The sequence below is a fragment of the Lipotes vexillifer genome, unplaced genomic scaffold (genome assembly GCF_000442215.2).
Source record: "Lipotes vexillifer unplaced genomic scaffold, Lipotes_vexillifer_v1.1 scaffold1562, whole genome shotgun sequence".
In the NCBI taxonomy this organism is placed as follows: Eukaryota; Metazoa; Chordata; class Mammalia; order Artiodactyla; family Lipotidae; genus Lipotes; species Lipotes vexillifer.
In genome coordinates, this window is record NW_006771471.1 from 269872 (window position 1) to 276234 (window position 6363).

Below are 6363 nucleotides of genomic sequence, written 5' to 3' on the forward strand. Positions count from 1 at the left end.
ATGGATTCAATTTGGTTTCATTGTTTCTTGAATTTTAGACTTTTAAAACTTAATTACACAAGCTTTCACTATTTAGTAGCTTTTTTTGGTGTGTAGATATATTGATGCAGCTTTAATAAGGCTTAATGATTTTTAAAGATCAGTTTTCTCTGCTATTGCTTTCAAAATCTAGTTTTGACCAAGTGATTTTTTTTTTTTTAAACACACAGCAATTTCATCAACTACTATGGACAGTCCATACTTGACAGGTTGGGAAAAAATATTAATTTGTGATGCTATGTCAATTTATTGATAACAAAAAAGTTAAAATGTTATATTGATATTTATAGAATCATAAAATAATTTTTTGTCAAGTCCTTAATATAGGGCAAATTTTGTATCTAGTTTTAGGCCATGATGTGGAAAGCAGCATATTATAATTGCCTTAACTTATTTCTCCCAATGTAATAGAACAAATGTTAATACTTGCATTATGATTTTTAGACTAAGTTATTTATTGTTTATTTATTATTAAGCTATTTTATTCAAAACAAAGCAGGAAAATATATTGAAAAGGGGTTATGATTACAGAGGGCTTTTTTAACGTGCTGTATTTCTGAAATGTAAACATACATTTTCAATGCATACTTAAGTAACAGTACAATAAAACAAAGAAATAAAAAATTGGGGCTTCCATGGTGGCGCAGTGGTTGGGAGTCCGCCTGCCGATGCAGGGGACACGGGTTCGTGCCCCGGTCCGGGAAGATCCCACATGCCGCAGAGCGGCTGGGCCCGTGAGCCACGGCCGCTGAGCCTGTGCGTCTGGAGCCTGTGCTCTGCAATGGGAGAGACCACAACAGTGAGAGGCCAACGTACCGCAAAAAAAAAAAAAAAAAATTGCAGTAAAGTTTATGTTTTCAAATTGAACAATTTGAGTGGTCTTAACATGTAGTTTTGGTTGAATATAAACTATGTAGTAATTCTTGAAGTATAATTTTTATTTAATATATGCCTCTGAGAATTAAAAAAGATGCATAGATAAAATGTGGCCAGAATGTACTCCAAAATGTTAACAGAAGTTTTCTCAAGGTAATTATTTTTATTTCCTTTTTTATACTTTTATATTTTCCAAATGTTCTATAATGAGTGTATTAATTTTTGAGTCAGAAAAAAGAAAAAACAATAAATGCTAACAAAGAGATTGAGAGGAATGACCGTCTGATTCTATTGGTAAAATAATCTTTAATAAGAAGACTGAAAAGCAGGCCAGGGGAGAGAGTGGAAACTGACATGCCATGGTATAAGGCTGGGAGAGCTCGTGAGAGATTTGGATCTGAAAGATCAGTCTAGGTACAGTGTGAAGAATGAATTAGAAGGGAATAAGTGACAGGTGCAAAGTCCACTTAGTAGGTAGTTACAAGAATTTGAAGTAAAACTTATGGAGTCTTTGCTTGTATTGAGACACAAACCTTGTGTTCCTTCTCAAATCCTCTCTTTCTTCTCTCTATCTAGATCAGCGCCTCATCTGTGCCAAGCTGCTGCTCTACTTTTGAAGTTGGTTGAAGTGTCATACCTTGGGCATGGGATCTGCCCTCCTGAGAGCCAACACATGACCAGAGGATAAACCCAGAAGCTGGGGGCCATTTAGTTCTCTGCTGAGTAAAGCTTCACCAATGGCAAATGGAGCCAGGAGTGATGGCGGCAGGTACACTCCCCTCCCCTCTGTCATGGGCTAGTCCGAGATGTAGTTCCTCCGTAAGCCTTCCAGAGAAGTCCCGTGCCTGCTGAGTGATTTTTGGTGGTATGATTACACAGCAGTAACCAGGGTGGTAATACAATGCATCTCACCAAGGCACATCTTCCCTTGCCTCATTCCCTCTTCCCCCTCACTCCACCATTCTGGGCAGGTCCCTCCTAGCTAGAATACTTCATGCTCTGCTTTCTACAGTAGCTGGGCTTAGCCAGGCTTAGCAGGGCTTTACCAACATCATGACAGGGGGAGTGAGTGGAGAGGTGAACAAAAATTCAAGGGTGCAAGGGTCAGGAGTGTATTTAAGCTGACTCCTAGGTTTCTAACTTGGACAATCAAGTGGCCAGCACTTGCACAATTCCTAACATATATTAAGCCTTCAGTCAATATTTATTGAAGGAATGGATGTATGAATGATGGTACTATTACTAAGGTAAAGACTACAGGAGGTATGTTTATTAATGTATCATATGTAGAATAATCTCAAGGAGATTTTAACAAAATATTAGCAGGGGATGTTTTCAGTCCTTTCTTAAGAGGGCCTGATGCAGATATGTATGAATGAGTGATCAAGGTCTTGGAAGGAGTGGTGACATGTTGAGCCTAGAAAGGTACTGACAGACTGTCTGCACTTCAAATAGCTTTTGTTCTTGTTGAATCTGAATGTGAACCTAGTCTGTTTTGTCCATGATTCACAGAGCAACCAGGCACAGTGAACATAGTGCTAAGTCCCGAACCTCTATTTCTGAGCTATTTTCATGAAAACCATAGAAAAACAGAGCTAAAGAGCCTTCCAGAGATTATCTGGCCCAGTTCCCCTGGTTCGGGGATGATCTGGCAAACAGGTTTAGGAAAAGCACTGATATTTGTTTTTCTATAGAACTGACTGACACTCAACTCCCAAATAACAATATTATGTTATAGAAAAGCTGGCCAAGAAAAGCTTACAAAACTAAAAAGTAAGGGACATCTTTTATTCAACTATAATAGAGTGGGTGACCCCCTGAAGGTGCAATTTCTTTTTTGCAAAGTTTGGGATATTTTTGGCCTAAATGGAATTTATGGCTAAGCATAAGTGCTAGAGTAGAAATGGCTGTAAAATAATTATTGTTCTTGGTGCTAAAGCTAAAATTACTGGCCTAAAACCATAGTGAAAACTCCAGTGCCAGTCAGAGTGGAGCAGTATCTTATGTTATAAAGTCATTGAGAAATGGGAAAATCAAGTACAGTCAAACATTTGACATATGTTCTCTTAAAAAATACTCATACATAGCTAACGATATTCCAGGCACTGTTCTAAGAATTTATAAATATTATTTAATTAATCCTTATAACAATCCTATTCAGGAGGCACGATTATTGGCCCTTTTCACAGATGAGGAAACTGAGGCACCAAAAGGGTAAGTAATTTGCCCAAGGTCACACACTAGTGTCGTGGATTCAGGATTCAAACTCATTTCCCAACTGCCTTGCACTTGAGCTCCATGCTGTTCAGACAAATCAGCTTGTCTTTAAACACCCAGCACAGCACATTGATCATATGATTAAGAGCATAGAGGAACTGAGAGGAACTGAGGAGAGTACAGATTCATGTCTCCCATTTCATGTTTATTTCAGTACATACACTTGCTGTGTAAAATGGTAAAGAGAATTAACCACACTATTTACATTGTATTTTTCGTCTCTCTCTCTCTCCATCCCTCCCCTTACTGGGTGAGTGTAGTTTGATTCACGTATTTATATGCATGTTGGATTAAACTCCATTTGAAGGGTTAGGTTGCATCATGGAGGAGGAACCATTGAGGAATAAGCTCATGAGGTCGGGGAAGCATGAAATGTTTTTATGCTTATACTAGTTGAGGGACACCTTATTTCCCCACTGCTGTTTCAGGTGTGAAACTTTTTACTCATCCATTTAACAAGCATTTTATTAGGTGCCTTTTACAAGAGAAGCACTGTTTTAGATTGGGGATTATCTGACTGTATCGATACTATGAATTGGATCGACGAAGTCCCTATCCGCACAGACCATACATTCTTAGAGGTAACACAAACAATAATCAAGTAAACAGGCAAACATTTAAGAGATTTGGTAAGAGATATGAAGGAAAATAAGCTAGGTTAATGGGTTAGAGAATATCTATGGCTATGTTGCATCTATACTAGATGAGATAGATGATCAGGGGGTCCTCTCTTAGGTGACATTTGAGCAGAGACCTGAATGAGACAAGGGGAAGTCATACAAAGATTTGGGGTTGAAGGCAGGGGAAACAGCAAATGCAAAGATGTTGGAGCAGGAATCTGCTTGACATTTTTTGAGGAACAGTGAGAAGGCTGGGCTGGTGTGACTGGAGAGGGAATGAGCAGGGAGAAAGTGACAGAGGATGAGGTGAGAGAGTTAGACAGGAGCCAAGTCATACGGGGCCATTGTTAGGACTGTCGGTTTTATCCCAAGTGTGAGGGGAGACAATTAGAGGATTTTGAGCAGGAAGAGTGAGTACATTTCATTTATATTTTATTTTTATTTATTTATTTATTTTTGAGGTGCGCGGCCCTCTCACCGTTGTGGCCTCTCCCGTTGCGGACGCGCAGGCTCAGCGGCCATGGCTCACGGGCCCAGCCGCTCTGCGGCACGGGGGGTCTTCCCGGACCGGGGCACGAACCCGCATCCCCTGCATCGGCAGGCGGACTCTCAACCACTGCGCCACCAGGGAAGCCCCTTCATTTATATTTTAAAAGGACTGGCTGCTGTGTAGAGAATGAAGTGTAGGATGGAAGAGTGGAAGCAGGGAGAATAATTAGAGCTGACTGCAGTAGATTTGCCAAGAAATGATATTTGGGCAAGCTGCTAGTGTAGGGGGTAGTGAGAAGGGATGGGGTTTGTGATATATCTATATCCATATCCACATCTGTAAATTAGGGCTGACAGGAGTGGCTGATAGATTGGATGTGGAGTGGGAGGGAGAGGAATCTAGGGTGATGGGGCGAGAGCTGCATTATTATTTGGAAAATATTTCTCAGAAAAGATGATGACAGAAGACTACATGGGAGACATTTTGAGGTACAGTGGGATTAGAGCCCTGACCACAAGGGCCACCATTCTCCTCCTGTCTTGAGGGACTTTCTTGGTAACATGACATGAGGCCCACAAGAGGGCACACTTCTCTCATCCAGTCAGCATCATGGATGCCTTCTGTTCCAGTCTCTTCCTCTGCTTAAAAGTCAGATCAGTCACAGCCAGAGGAAGGAAATTCTACCTTTTTTGCAGGTAGTGGAAAAACTAACTTAAAGGAGGGATCCAACTGCCATTGCCCACAAGTCTTATTTTAGTGATAAACAGAGCCTATTCTCATTAACAGTAATAATAACAATTATGGAGTTCTTCCTATGCATTGCACTTGGTGTTAAGCAGTTGATTTGTGCTATCTCATTAACCCTAAATCCTTACACCACCTCTGTACTATAGGTACAAGTTACATTTTAGGGATGGTGAAACTGAGGCGCCAGGCACCATGTGGTAGAGTAACTTGCCACAAAGCAATGGAAGAGTTATTATTTGAACATTGTACCCTGAGCACTTAACATCCTGTATGCTTCTGATTCTTCTCAGTGAAGCCCAGCAATCTTTGGGAAAGGAAACGCTAAAACTTACTCAGTTTCAGCTGGTGACTAAGGTGGGACCAAAGGGCCTATTTACATACTTCGCTCCAAATGGGGGAGATTTGCTGTAGGTTGAAGGCTGTGAATAGACATTTTATTTTGGTGGAGACTATGTGATGACTAAGGCTGTCAGATGGAAAAGGGCCAACATCTTTTAACATCATTTTCCTATTGGTTATGATTTTTTTTTTTTCCTTTAGGATATTTCCTCCTCTGGTTTTGTAAACTGACACAAAACATTTGTGCAATGACCTGGGGTATTATGACAGCCTTAGATCAAAATCTAAGGACAACTTGGATGAAGGACAACCACGGTCTGCCCTCGCCTTGGTTAAACAAATCGAATGGAAACGATTTGTTCAGACTGGAGCATCCAACAGACGAAAGCTCTCTGAAACAGCCCTGACGCTTTGGCAAACACCGTTGCTTAGCGAGACGTCAAAACTCCCGCGCGCAAACAAATGCAGGAGGGGGTCATACGCCAGCACTAAGCGAAGCTCAGGTTTTGGAGAAAATCTAGAGGGCACGTGGAGCTCCTCCCTCTCCTGGTTAGGGGTGGCGTGAAGGGAGGGGGGAGCAGGAGAAAGAGCTCCCCGGCTAGCCTAATCTGGGATGTCGCCGCTCACCGTTCAGGGAAGGTGCAAGCGGGGCAGGGGCTAGTCGCCCCGCAAGAGAAAACCTCTGCATCTCAGTGCAGGGCCAGGGGCAAAAAGGAGGGGGAACCCGCCCTCAGTCCCCAGCAGGATCAGCGCGCCCCTCCCCCCAGGAAACGTGCCCGCCGGTCCCTCCCTCCTTCACCACCTCCTGGGGACGTGGCTTGTAAAAGCCTACGCGGCGGGGCGAACTTGGTGGCCGGTCGGGGCGAGGCACTGGCACGGCCCCAGCACCCCTAACACCCGCCGCCCCTCTCCGTGTCCCGGCTCCAGCCTCCCTCCATCAGACCAACAGCCCTCCCCCAAACCCTCAGTACAACC